Below are 15,836 nucleotides of genomic sequence, written 5' to 3'. Positions count from 1 at the left end.
TATAGCTATTTCTTCTTTTAATATTAATAAAACAATTTTATGCAGTGGCTGTCGTGAAATAAAGAGATTAAAGTTTGTAAAACTATTAAAACACCCTCTTCCGCCCTTGATATCCTCACCCATTTCTTCCCGTGCCTAAAGTTTAGAATTGTGATTTGAATTTTAAAAAATTATCATTTAAATTTTTTTTTTTTTTTATGAGGTCCACCACCTTCTTATATCTAATTCTATTATGTAAAATGGAAATCAACGAAAAAATTTTTGGAGCGATTTTGATCTGGAGCCCCAATTCTGGATAATTCCTGAAATAATCTGGGTACTCTATTCTACCCTTTACTGGCTGTATTTTTTTTTTCGTGTAAAACATCGACGTTTCGTCTCCATTTAAAATCCCTTTTCAAGGTTTTAATATTATAACCTTGGAAACCATTCTACCCAGAACTGAAACGGTGGTATTGGTTTTACAACCCTCATCTTTTACACATTGTGATAAGGTGAAGAAATGGACACGATCTGTATCTATTTTTTTTTAATATGCCTAACGAGTAAAGCCATAATTTCAAAGAGAAAAAAAATTCTTATAGTTTTGTTTAAGGACATACTGTACTTATATGCACACGGAATACACACGTAAGTCTTTCACCCTGGCCCTTCTTATGAAACAGGTTTACTCCATCACATTATTTAATTCTTCGAACAAAAAAAATGGGTTAATGTGTAGTTTAAAATTAACTGTTAAACGACGCCACTAGATACCACAATAAAATACAATCACAAACATTATTACAGAATATAAAACTTTACTACATGCAAGGTCAAAGTTCTGTACTGATAAGGTTTGTATTTTTTATTAAACTTTTTCTGAAAGTGTTATTTAATTTTAAAAAATTTTGAACTGACGCTGTCCTGCTTCGGGTCTAAAGACCGTCTTAACGTTTCGTAACGAGTTGCGAACTTCTTCAGAGGTCCTTCCATTAGTTCACCTACTGGCCGCGAAACCCTTTACCAATATGCTTAAACATTTTGCTATCTGATATCAAATTTTTTTTGTTTTGGGATTTTCTAAAATCAGCATACCGACGAAAAATTTGTTATTTTTCAACTAATGGAAAAAGCGTGCCGATGTTTCGGACGTCATTGTTTGACCATGACAATAGTTTGTCTTGTCACAATCGGTTTGAAAACTAAAATTCGTCACAGTTTCTTTAAAGACCCCGACTTCAAACTGAAGAATTCGACAGAAATATTTGAGAAAATGCAAGCAATTTTATAAACCATGCCGAGCTTGATACACTGATTGGCTGTATTACAATTTATTTGTCATATATTGATACATAAGGTACATACGAAACATGTGCCTATCAGTCTTTAATAATTTACGATTCATTTTATGTTTTTGTAATAACACTACAATGTAGATACAATTAAGTAGTAGCTACAGCCATAAAAAAGATCTCGAAAATGTTTCGTGCAATCAAGCGTGAGGTATAGCAATCCTTAATTTCACAAATGTTTATAAATAGTGATTATTTTGGACTGTGTTTTTTGATGATAGTGCAATTACTTATCATAGTATGCCAAATGCAAATATGTATGAACATATATGCATGTAGACAAGTTAAATGGCTTATTCACGGTATTGACAACTAAACACCAAAGTGAAGAATTATTGCCGATGATATTAAAAAGACATTAAACTACATCCTACATTATTTGGCACAGCTACACCATTCAATTTATATTAAGTATAAGGCGATGAGGGATGGATTTAAATTTGTTTAGTCACTGTATATTAATATAATTGATAATAATGTGAAGGCAATTAGTCAAAATGAGAATAATTCTCGTTAATTGCAATAGAAAAATGTAGAGAATATAAGTAATCACCTATGCTAGCAGTTCATTACTATCTTTTGACTAGTATATTGTTATATTTTATAAAATATTAAATCCATTTGACATCGTTTATACGGAAGAGCTATCTTCAATCTAATGTCACAGTTGTGCTTATATTAAAAAAGTGGATATTATATGCGTAGCTTTCTATATTAGTAGAAGCTTTCTGCGACTGTTAAGTTCTCCTTATCTTTGCACCATTTCTTAATTTTTCAAATGATTTTCATTAAAACCTCTATCATTAATTACTTTATCAGTAAATTTGAACCATTTGAATTAAATCCAAATCAAAATTATCTATAACAAAAAGTTATAAGTTATAATAACTTGTTTATTTATAGCAAACAACTCGAAAATGCATTAATACGTAGCATGTTTCTAATAAGACTTAAGTATATGTATACATAATAAATAAAGTGGGAGCTTTTACGGGTTTATAAAGGACTTAATTACACAAAAAGGAGCTTCTGGTTGTTTGAACTGTCTCCCTTATCGAATTGATTTAAAATTTCTGTTGCCGCCTTGGTCTATTTTATGGCAGAGCAAGCTGCAATAGTAACCTACGAAGGAAAAAAAATATGTATTTCCAGTAGGACTCCCATAAAACGCAGGTTGGTTATACAGCCCCACATAAATGTTATATATGTATAGGTGCATACCTGTTTTATGTTTAATATTTTCGTAATAACGGTCATTTATAGCATCGCATCGTACGCCTACTATGACAACAGTTTATAACACAATAGGGACAGTACCGTTACTTCTTTCGAAAAAAAAAAATACACCATTCTTCGGTTATTTGACGACTGATCCTAACAATCTATGTGTTACAGTGAAGGAGGTGACCGATATCCTTCTGACAGGATTCAGATCCTATAATGAGAATGGTAATAGTAATACTTTCGGATGATTACTGCGGATTGTTCACGTAGTTTGACATTTCGATAGAAAAAAAAGTTCCTTGACTTTCTTAATAAGCAGCGAGATGTATTCTTGGACATTTATTGGCAATAAAATAAAATTGTACAGCAAGTATCTAAGTATCTATTTAGAAAGAAAAATTAAAAAAACATCTTTCAAAAATAAAACGGTACTGCAGTGTCACCCTTACGACTAAGTAATGTCTAAAGAACGAAGCAAAAGAAGCAACAAAAACTACCCTTTGGAAATAAATTAATAATGAAAGAATAAGTATGTATTACTACAAGTTTTCAGAGAGATTTTTAAACATTCTAACTAATGTTACGATATAAATTTGTTTGTTACCATTTCAAGCCTTAACTATTCAACCGATCATAACGAAATGTTGTACAGACATTTTCAGGGGTACAAGAAAGGACATAGGGTACTTTTTTTCCAGAAAACAAAATACTGTTCCCGAGAGATAAAAAAAATTGTTTTATATAGTCGTCGATGGTCCTTGATGCGTATTCAGGACGAGAACGAAGCCGCGGGTAAAACTTACCATGACAATTTGTATATACATTGTCGGATGTACAGAAAAAGGTACAGGGTACTTTTATCCAGAAAAAAGATACTGTCCTCGAGGGACAGAAAAATTAGTTTTATGTAGTCGTCGAAGATTTTTGACAGGTAATATTTAGGACATCAATGCGACCAAAGCCTAGTTTAGCATATATTTTAAATTTACACAATTTTGAATTTACACAATAAACTACACTTGTAATTAAAAAAAAAATACAACGTGTTTATACAATATGCTACTGAAGTGAAACTTCTTCAAACACACAAACATACCGGGATAGGGGTTAAGGAATTGGTTTAATGATATTATTTGTACACTATGCTTCGCATGGGTACAATGCTGATAGTAAATATACTATAGAATGTCTTTATATACAACAATCACAGCTTTTTTACCATTAGACACCAGCCGGTACCGCCGCAACCGCTAAAGTCCCTGCATTTTAAGTCTGTAATATATTCGAAAATATTCATTTAAATTACATGCTGTAAAGGGCCATATTGATCTATATTAAATGCACAATGTATTTAAAAGTACTTAATTGGATAAGGATTAATGCTGTATTGCTTAAAATCGCTTCGTAAATAAGCCATTATTTCTCGTAAAAAGTAAAGGATAAAAAATGGTTATTGTGGGTTATCCCTAAGAGATAGACATATACCATCGCGGACTTTTTTGTAGACCTTTTTAAGGTGTACAATACTGTAGTATATTATTTTGATCTATCTCGTAGGGTTCAGCCAGCGTTTGCAATGTAAGCGCAAAAAATGTGTTTATTTACGACATCACATTAGAAACCTCTAAAATTATCAGTGTTTCTCTACTATATTATGCATGTATTATACATATAAACCTTCCTCTTGAATTACTCTATCTTTTAAAAAAAACCGCATTAAAATCCGTTGCGTAGTTTTAAAGATCTAAGCATACATAGGGACAGATAGCGGGGGAAATGCGTTGCATGATTTCGTTACATAGCAACTCGCATGAAACGAACTTACCCTACCGTGCGTAAAGAAGTTTCACTTCAAAAATTAATAGTACAACAACTGTAGAGAGATACATACTTTTGTTGGTAAACTAAAGTCATACATCGTAGTTTTTTATAAATGAAACGAATCTAGTTCCTTTAAAATATTTACCAAATTGTAGTACCACCTTGCCTCATTCCTTTTGTAGGTGCAGAACCTTGTCAAATTGTTGATTTTAAAAGGTGGTAAACCACTCTATTTTATCTTTTTGGTGCTTTTATTTGTCATGAAGAAGTTACCTGTCGCGTTTACAACCACCGTAACTAAATATCCTTTATCAGTATCACTTTCGGAAGTGTATTCCTAGACAGGTACTTCTGAATTTTATGTCGACAACACACCTGAGTTCTGCGAACCATTTTTCAAAAAATCAACTCGGAAATGAAAAGTATTTGATTTAGGACTAAGAATCGGTGGACAGATTTATGTCACCTGATGCAGTGCGACGTATTCGTTATGGTCTAGTAAATTGGCCACAGGTTAACAAACCACGTAACTTTGACAAATTTCAACAACAATGCTTGTACCTGTCGGGTCTTGGTAAAGCTATTGTCCGAACAAAAATAGCTACGTCGAATCGGTACAGTTTACGCAAAATTAACGAAAATACTGCCGAGCTTAAAATGTAAACAAAAGATCACCTACTAGCTATTTTCAACTTGCAATAAGATCAAAAGAATTTTCTTCCATTTAAAGTCTTGATATTTATTGTATTTCTTTCTGGTTCTTATGCATAGGTATTTGCATTCTCCATGACAGAATCACCAACGATTAAAATATTTTCGCTTATTTATAAGTAGGTAACGCTGGAATTTGTTTAGTTTACCGTGGTTGAAAAATCTTTTAAAAGAAGTGTGAAAGATTCTGAAAAACGTTATGAAGTTTGAAACCATTGCAATAACCTATTGGTTTTTCATAAAAGATAAATACTTTATGATTATCACAAAAATATGAAATCTTTGGAAAAATTGATTACAAAAAGTGATCAACAAGCTAATCTACTATATCGTTAGTAAGGCGACTAATATATTATAATACCTAACTAAATAGCTGTGAATTTTCGTCAAGAAAAATTATGAATGTGATTGTCATAAAAAAGTATGAACACCGAACATCTAATAATTACCTTTAAAGAAAAACTAGGATTTTTTATGAATTTTAGGAAAACCACATGAAATAAAAAATTATAATATTTCTAGATATTGTTTTTTAATAGTTATCACAATTTTATGATCACAGATTACACGGAAAGTAGGTATCTACTGTTCATACTAGTGAGAAAACATACCTAGATAAATGTTTATTTTTTTATAGCTTTAGGGGTTCTGAATAAAAAATCTCAGGTTTTCATACCCGAAGAAATATTCCAACAATATCCTATCCTTGATTGGAATAACCCGTAGAAATTCGTAATGCTTCAATGTTATGATTTCCATTATTCTACATTTTCATTGATTTTATTGCTATATTAATTTTCTTACGGTATCATAGGAAATCATACTGCAGTTTTTATGCTTATTGTCCCATGATTTTAATTTTCATACACTATGTACACAATCACAGAAACATGTAGGAAAAAAGTATAATTTAAGAATGTGGCCACATGCAAGTACATAGATATGGACAGCATTGTAGGTACTAAGAAAAACAGTATCCCTTAATAAACATTTACTGTTGAAAATCCATGTCCAAAAGTTACAATATTTGTATTGCGAAAAGTGTAACATTCTGTCACAATATCAGTGTCATACACTGCTATTCTTTTGTTAAATATAATTCTATTAAACGTGTCAAATTTGAGGTGTTCTTGTCTGCAACTGAACAGTAGCTTGAAATTTTGGATTAGAGACAGCACGCGTTGTGGTGAAAATTAAGCAAGCATCTATCTACCTATCGATTTACAATTCATTTGAAATCGTTTTTGTAATAATTCATCGTCACGTGCCAAGTTTCATAAGATCTATTCGACAAGAGTAACGTCTAACCGCCGCACCACACCGTCAATCTATTTTCTTTTGCTTTGTAAAATGGTTTAAAAACGTGTTCAGAAACTATTCATTTTCGAAACATTTTTCTCTATATTGAAAAATAGACCTACACAACTATATAACACTGTGGTTGAGAAATTGCAATGACTTTTGTCATAATGGTAGCAACAGCAACTTAAGAGATGAATCGGTCAATTATATTGATCAATAGCAGCGAATAAATTGAACTATGTAGATCATTTGTCAAGTGATGGACTAAGATAACATAGTCTACGTTAATAAACCAAGTTCAGTAGCTCATACGCAGTTAAAAGGATTAATATGTTTAATCCCCACAGGATAATATACGGATAAATACCAAAGTACCTATAAAACTTATAATTAAATCAAGAATCTCTTTGAAAAATGTAATAGAAGTGTTTAATGAATCCATAAGTCATTTTCTGCATGTTAATAAACAATTTGGAAAATATTTCAAATACTTTAAATCTACTTTTCCGAAAAAAACATACCAGAAATACCTTAGGTATAACTTATTAAATTGATCTCACCATATTTGAAACAAATAGCGCGATTTGTGTATCAATTTCAGCTGATTCTAATGTAAAAATCGATGAAAACGCTAAAGACATCCTTGGTCAGACTCAATGTATGCTACTATAATCTTCCCTTCTTGATTCTTACGTACATTTACCCCGATTGTAACAATTTTTTTTTGTGCATGTAATGCGATACAGTACTCTGCTAACAATAAATCTTAGGAAGGCATTTATGTAACAGGTAGCTCGTAAATGCCATATTTCAGCAGTGGTGTTTATGGTGCCTGCCATAAACCAAACCATGACCAAGTTGTGTACTAAATGTAGTCGTACGCTTAAACACATATTGTGACGTGGACACAATGGGAGCAGAACTAATTCTCAATTTTTCTTACTTTTCGGTGGAGCACACCTATGTATACTTATTCTCTTGTCCTGCAGGAACTTATGCCGCGCGGTGACTTTGACATTGAAACGGGGTGGGCACGTATAGATACATAGGTAACCTCTACCAAATTATACGATCTCGAGAACAAAAGTGATTTGTTTTGATTAAAAGAGATCCGATCCTGCGCTACTTTTAGTTTTATATTTCTAGCGCTTTTTCCATCATGATTTTTAACTGCCTCCCTAAACATCGAACATTATCAAGTGTTTTTCGTCTATAGTCTCCTGTTTTTATAACTCTTCTTTGCCAGATGTAATACTGTTAATATATTTTCGGCGAAGTTTAGCCTACTTAAATTCCTTGTATGTCTGCTCCTAAAGCTGACTTGTCTTTAATAATAGATATTCAATGCACCTTCGATGCATAAATTAAATAGTAGCGGTGACAATGTAGTACCTTGTGGAACTCCCTACCTAATATTTTCTTCTCTACTATGTTGCTGAAATTCTTTGACTGCCTGTTGTTCTTTACATAAAATGCATGCCACTCTTCTATCCTTAAATATCACCCCTTCGTCCTTAACTATTTTTAACATCATATTGTCAAAAGCTTTTTCCAGATTTCGCTGTTAAATTCAGTTAGCACAAATTAAATAGTAGCGGTGACAACGTAGTACCTTGTGGAACTCCCTACCTAATATTCACTTCTCTACGATGTTGCTCAAATTCTATAACAGTCTGTTGCTCTTTACATAAAATACATACCACTATTCTATCCTTAAATATCATCGTTCTTAACTATTTTTAGCATCATTTTGTTAAATGTTTTTCCAGATTCCGCTGTTAAATTCAGTTATCTAAAGAGGATTTAACTGTATTCTTTTGCACCCAACTTCACATTTAAGCCGTATAATTTTTATATGCTTTGAGAGCTCATATAGCAAGGCTTGTGTGTGAAAAATTCCAATTAATTCTATGCAGTAGTTTTTGGTTGGTGCCCTTTTAAATATGGAGAGCGATAAGCAGCATTTTCGACATATCTTACTCTTTTAATACAGAAAGGGTAAAAATGCTGTTCAAGCCAGAAAGAAATTGGCTGATATGTATGGAGAAGGTGTGTTGACAGTACGCCAGTGCCAGAACTGGTTCGCTAAATTTCGATCCGGAAATTTTGATGTCGAAGATGCACCACGTTCGAGAAGGCCGGTTGAAGCTGATAAAGACGCGATAAAGGCATTAGTTGATGTGAACCGGCGAATAACAACACGTGAGATCGGATTGAGGTTAAATTTATCAAATTCAACAGTTTATGACCACTTGAAAGGCCTGGGATTATCCTCGAAGCTCGATGTATGGGTTCCTTATGTTCTCAAAGAGAGAAATCTGTGTCGCCGCATTGACGTCTGCGATTCGCTTCTCAAACGTCACGAAAATGATCCGTTTTTGAAGCGCATCATCACTGGGGACGAAAAATGGGTTGTATACAACAACGTCAAACGCAAGAGGTCATGGAGCAAAAAAGATGAACCGGCTCAAACCATTTCCAAAGTCGATATTCACCAAAAAAAGGTGATGCTGTCTGTTTGGTGGGATTTTAAAGGGATCGTTTTTTTTGAGCTTTTACCGGATAACACAACGATTAATTCGGAAGTCTACTGTCATCAGCTGGACAAACTGAATGATGAACTTCAACAGAAAAGGTCAGAACTAATCAACAGGAAAGGTGTAGTGTTTCACCAAGACAACGCGAGACCTCACACAAGTTTGGTCACTCGCCAAAAGCTTTTACAGCTTGAATGGGATACAATGCTACACCCACCATATTCTCCAGACCTGGCACCATCGGATTATTATTTGTTCCGGTCACTCCAAAATTTTTTAGACGGTAAAACCTTCACCTCAAATGATGAGGTCAAAAACCTCCTCGATCAGTTTTTTGCCAGCAAAAACCAAAAATTTTATGAGCATGGAGTTATGCTACTACCAGAAAGATGGCAAAAGGTGTTGGACCAGAACGGTCAATATATAATTTAATAAAGTATTTGTTTATTATACGAAAACTGTCTTTCATTTCCACAAAAAAAAACGAAATGACTTTCCGAACAACCCTATATATGTATGTTTTGGTTCAGGTTTTTATTAATGATATTTGTACAGAAGAATTCACGAAAGTTATTGTTATTGTAATGCTTATACGGCAGGGATCATAACATTGTTTGCAAAATTGTAGCCGAGATTTCGAAAGCTTGTGGAACTGATTTCAGTCAGCTAACACTTGCAGTCATTATTTTCGCTGCTTTCGGACCGATTCGTTTATACAACGCGTTTATTCAAGCTTGTGTCGGTATACGTTTTGTATTCTTACATATACATACAAATGTACGAATAATAATTTACTTATATATAAACACAAACAATGAACCGTCTTTGTCCTTGCAATGCCACGGAATACCCGTTCGAATCAGAAGCCGCTGGTTGTGTTTATATATTTCTCGATGATTACTTAACTCTGCGTAACGGTAAAATTTAATAATTACCATTTTTCAACGGAAAATAAAACCTAAAACTTCAAAACTTTGTTTATATATGCACATTAGTTTCGAGCTGAGAATCTAACATAGGGATATTCCATTACATGCTATCATCAATGCGTTGCATCACCTTTTGTAAAANAACTCTCGCGTTGATAATGCCCACGTGTGAAGTGGGCGAAACACGTGTCCGCTCATATAAAATTATTTGTGGTAATTAGGGGTGAGTATTCCTTTTAATTTTTTAATTAATATTTACCACAGTCTCCTCCTTCTATTTTGGTAAATAAGAACTTTATAAAAATATTGTACAAGCATAAGGAAATATGTACATATGACATTAAGATATCAGTGAGAAATATTTCAGGGTTGAGCATTTCTGGTAATTAGGCCAGATTTTTTGATGAATTCATCAGGAATTTTTTTCCACAGCTCATATTATATCTTTAAATTTTGCACCTCTGATGTCTTCTTTTCATTCATCTTCATACGGCATAGTCCATCACAACTCTTCGGCATTACTTTTTTTTTAGGAGTACCTATATTTAAAACTCCTTACATTTTTTCCAAACATGACTTTGTGTTGGTTCTGAGTTTTTATGAAAAGTGAAGTTATCTTCTAGGTACAGGCGATGGGCATCTCTGGTCAAAAATTTCTTCAATATACGTTATTGATCTGAGTAATAATTAGCGCTAGGATCGGCAAAATGAAGAGTTGTTTTGCTATTAAAAAAGAGTTTGTTTGTCATTGCAATCATACAAGCAAAGTCAAGCTTCCTCTATTGAAATTCTTCCACCTTTGATTGCTAAACAATTTATATAAAATCGAAGATCTCTGCCGACGATCTTCAGTATACTTTACACTCAATCGATTTTTCGTCTTTTTCTTTACCGTTTTCTTGATTCCTGGTATAATAGCATATATATGATTTACATGTTTCGAACTTATTCGTCAACGCTTGTTGAGTTGCTGGATTCAGTTTATTGTTTAGTTCTTCGAGGATTTTTAACATTGACATTGTTATTACCGGATTCTGTTTTTTACTTTTTGGTTTGTTTTATTTGGTTTTCAGATCTTTTTTGAAGTATTGTTTTATTCTTCAGATTTATCTTTTTGATATCTTTGCCCCTATCTTCTTCATTCTCAAAATTATCATTCGTTCGCTAGATCTCAAATCCGAAAATGTTCGGACATGCTCCGCAAGTTCGAGATCAATTCTTAGCTTACCCCAAATACAAATAAATCTATGGTGTTGATTAAGATTAATGCCTTATCAAGACTGAGTTATCAAAGATTAATTTGGATTGAACATCCTTTGTAGGGGCACTACATTATTCATACCGTAGTGTGATGTAGTAACAAAAGAATATGACAGTGAATAGTCTAGATATTTACCAATTCCAAGTAAAATACTTTACCGCGCGAACTGTGTGAGTTAACACAGACCGAGTGGACGCGTCGTCGTCAGCTACGGCAATATCCACTATACGGCCACTGCGCTTGCTTTCGAAATACTTCAGACTCGAATGATTGTTCTTGCTTAAGATTATTATAAAAAAAAAGAACGCTAACATAACACAACCGTGATTACCAAAGTGGAAAAATGTGGGCCTCAACTGAAAACGAACGCAAATTACAATACATGAACATATATACACATCCACGAATACGTACAGGCATACATGCAAGCCCTATCGCCTGTAATAATCGTAAGATATGTTATCCATTCACGTATAAGTATCTATGTATTGTTGCATATTTGTAATGCACATAATACCTACAAATTCTATTTATACACATGTAATAATTACTTGCCATTTTATTACATGTTGCAGCTACTGAAAGATAACAGTAGATAACAGTTAAAAAAATATTATACAAGAAAATCAAGTAGAGAACTGTGGAGCACTATAAAGTCAAAGTCCAGATAAAACATTTAAGAAACTTGACAAGCGTCACAGTTGCTCTTATTTCAAATTTTCGTAGATAATTCCGAACTTCTGATTCGTTTTTGTTTGTAAAGATAAGGATAATGAGCCTTTTTATTTTCAAAACTTTTGTAACTTATATGGGGGTCCTTACTCCCTTCGGTCATTCCTTACCCTAATATGCGTTGTCTGATTTCAAATTTTCATAGATAATTCCGAACTTCTGATTCGTTTAATTTTTGTTTGTAAAGATAAGGATAATAAGTCTTTCTATTTTCAAAACTATTGTAACTTACACTATCGTTCTTACCTACTTTAGTCATTCCTCAAATCGTTTCCTTTTTTTTAATTTTATAATATCATAATATACAAGACCTTTTCTCATCTTCAATAAATGGAAAAGCGATGAAAAACTGTCGTACAATAAAATGATGTACGATATTATTTTATCTCTGTATATAACTGATTGTAATTAATACATCATTTAGACATTATTTGCAATTAAAGTTCTTTCTTACTATGTTCATCTAAGTGCTACTAGTATTAGCTTAATGCTTAGACGATTATCAAAAACCAATTACAAAACAATTATTTCATCGTCAAAATTTTAAATGATCAGGTTATTACGAAATTACTTAATTTGTAAATTATTATTAAGATTTTGTGCCCATATAGTTAACGATAGACAGTGTCATGATTAACCCTCTGACGCTAAGTTACATTTTCTATGTCTAATACAATTCCTTGCCAGTTGAACGTTGTTAAATTAATGTGAGGTAATTATAGGTCAAAGTTGCTCCAAAAACCTTTAACTATTATTTATATGCATTAAATCCTAAATAATAGTCATTCCTTCTAATTATTCTACTAGGGATTTTAATAAGTCATTACAATATTATGTGATGAATTTATCCTACATAAAATACATTAAGAAATCACGTCTGTGGTATTGAAATAAGCACAAATGGCGCTAAGAATATGAATAAGGAAAATGAAGGGCTACATAAAGACATAGGATGTAAAGAAAAATATAGATTACTGTTGAAATACTTTAGCTGTCGGGAAATACGAAAATAGGCTCAGGATATAAAAGAGTATTAGTAGTGCGTTTCAACCAACATTTTTATCTAGGCCAATAAGAGCGGAATTTTTTGAAACGTCTGATAGGATGAACCTAATCCCTAGATCCCTAAAGTACGTAGCCCGTTTGGCATAGTCTTCTAGAATGTCCACTAACGAAAAATGACGTCCTTGTAATTCAACACAGAATTTACTTTTTTATTATCCTGAAGAAATAGAAATTGCTAGCAAAAATATCTTCAAGTCTAAACTTCATGTAGATACGTTCTCAGATATGAAGGTCTAGCCAGAGTCTAGTCTATTAGAGGCAGAAACAGGAGCTAAGAGGAGTAGAGTTAGACCTAGATTAGATTACTGTTCGTAAATAGTTAACGATGTGGGTTGTTCTAGTTTTAGGGAAATGCGAAGAGATTACCTCAGGATAGGAAGGAGTGGAAGTGCGTGTCCAACCAGTCTCAGGACTGACGACCACATGATGATAATGAAACTTCTGGTCGGAAACTGAAGGCAAGAGGTTTTAACTTTTTGAATGACAATTAAAAAGAAGATATCTTAATTGGTGAAAAAATAAAATATTTGGTCAAAATATAGAAGTCCTAAAAATGACAATAATTAGAAAGGTTTTTTTTTAAATAGAGAATTTTTTTATCAAAATATAATTTTATCCATTTCCGCAAACTTAACTACTATATTTAGTTGTTTACTAAGCGTTGTTTGATGGCATTTTGTGATTTTTAGATAATATAGGGGCGAATCCGATACATACTTATTTTTAACATGAGTTAAGTATTTAAGAAAACGTAACACGGTCATGATACTACCGAAACTAAAGAATAGAAGTATATTTAATCAATTGTGTCATGATTAATTTTTATCACAAAAATATATGTTATACAGGTAGTCCTATCTTGTGTTATAGCCATAGCAGTGCCTAACAGTTATTCTAATAAGATATCGTTATCGATATGGAAATGAATAAAACGCTCCGAGTTGTGGATATTTTTGGTTCTGAATCTAGTTGTATCATAGTGGCCGCGGCCGCGGTACCGACCAATATCTGACTTGGAAAGAACGGTCTCTGGTAGACTACGATGCCGATGTATGGATGAAAATGTAGGTTACCTCGCTCTTTGGTTTTACAACAGGTACAGTTATTCACGAAGAAGCGGGGGGTTTCTGGCCCCCATTTCTGGTGGTAGGGTCTCATTACAGCAGCCAACAGTTCCTCGCAACTCTCTGTTACAGTCGGACTGTCAAAATTTTGGAAAAATTCGACACCCCGTCGAATATTGATCCACATTGACATCAACGTCGTATCCGGTCTCTTCTCGATCATCTTCGCAAATCAACCTTTCAATCTATTTTTTTTTTTATTCAGTTGTTTCGTTCGTTCTTGTTCTGACAATAGTCGTTTTGTTAATTTCATTTAGTTGAATCAATTAATGACTTAACATCCTTTTGTGTATTTGGGTCAGTTCTGAAATATTCAACTGAAACCAGTCACTGACACTTCCGGAATTGTGACTTTTGGAAAACAATGAAAACCACCACGAGAAAAAAGACGTAGACGGGAAATAACGCTGAAAACATTCTTCTGTTTTATTAAGACACGATCTTTTCAGTGAGTGCTACAAGTGGGTGAGACTTTACCGAGTTCTCGTTGTTTACGGAAATCCACCGCGGACGCTGTAGATCGAAGATTTTCCGAAAGTGATTCGCTCATGTATATTGTGTTGTGGTGCCTTTATGGATACAGTTTGGAAGATACTTCTTGGACTTGTTAAAAAAGTAAGTAACGCCATACTGAACATATTCGAGATATTGCGAACGAGAACTATCTACATGTATGCAGGGTCAGTGTTTTTAACTTTGAACCTTGGCCTTTAGAAGGACGTTACCATTTGATCTTTCGCGAAGCGATCGCGTCGAAAAAAGGTTAACATTTTTTCTTTTCGTTTAGGTATACAGCATACATAAGTATAGATAATCATGAATACAAAAACAATTTGTAACTTAAATTAAAAAAAGAGGAATACTAATAAGAACCTGTTACTACGGACGATGAGTTCTCTAAGCCTACAATGACATACTTAAAGGAATATAAGAAATTTGGTAGATAAACTTCTATTTCGTTTGTCTAAGACTCTGTTACCTTTCAGGGCAAAATGTTAAAATGTTAACTAACTTTTGTTGCAAAAACAGAAGTGAGATCTGTAAAATATTTTTGCCACCAATTAAAAACAAATCAGGCGCTTAAGCATTCCATAATTGCATTCTTCGTGTAAGTTTTGTATTCTATAATAAATTAATAGAATTGTGACCAAATTACAATTAGATATCACGGACATGCACGAGCATATACACATATACATACATACATATATGTGCATGTATACATAAACAAAGACAGATTCACTAATATAGGTCGCATGCGGACAATGTAAATTTTAATTGTTAAAACTCCTGTTCAGTCGGCCGATTTTTGAATGTATAATGCGCTCTTCAAGAGGCAACAGTCGACCTGCCAGTGGTTCGATTCAAATCGTTTATCATTATAATTAAAAGTATTACAGTAATAACTCACAATAGAAATAAAATAAAATTTTACTCAAATACCTATTGATTTATGTTAAAAAATTTTAAAATAATTAGATATTAGTATGTAAAGAAAAATATAGATTACTGTTGAAATACTTTAGCTGTCGGGAAATACGAAAATAGGCTCAGGATATAAAAGAGTATTAGTAGTGCGTTTCAACCAACATTTTTATCTAGGCCAATAAGAGCGGAATTTTTTGAAACGTCTGATAGGATGAACCTAATCCCTAGATCCCTAAAGTACGTAGCCCGTTTGGCATAGTCTTCTAGAATGTCCACTAACGAAAAATGACGTCCTTGTAATTCAACACAGAATTTACTTTTTTATTATCCTGAAGAAATAGAAATTGCTAGCAAAAATATCTTCAAGT

The 15,836-nt window shown here is 33.0% G+C and overlaps 1 protein-coding gene across 1 annotated transcript in view; it reads left to right on the top strand.

Moving 5' to 3' along the window:
- The first annotated feature begins 14,540 nt into the window (after nt 1-14,540).
- The window catches only part of LOC108736999 (ichor), a 22,575-nt gene continuing 21,279 nt past the window's right edge, over nt 14,541-15,836 (top strand). The window contains exon 1 of the mRNA XM_018469634.1: nt 14,541-14,655. The gene's annotated coding sequence lies outside the window, so the exon portion shown is untranslated. The remainder of the gene's footprint in view (nt 14,656-15,836) is intronic.

Source organism: Agrilus planipennis, unplaced genomic scaffold (assembly GCF_000699045.2).
Source record: "Agrilus planipennis isolate EAB-ADULT unplaced genomic scaffold, Apla_2.0 scaffold98, whole genome shotgun sequence".
Taxonomy (NCBI): domain Eukaryota; kingdom Metazoa; phylum Arthropoda; class Insecta; order Coleoptera; family Buprestidae; genus Agrilus; species Agrilus planipennis.
The sequence above is the reverse complement of the archived record's forward strand: the minus strand, read 5'-3'. Positions and strand labels throughout refer to the sequence as shown.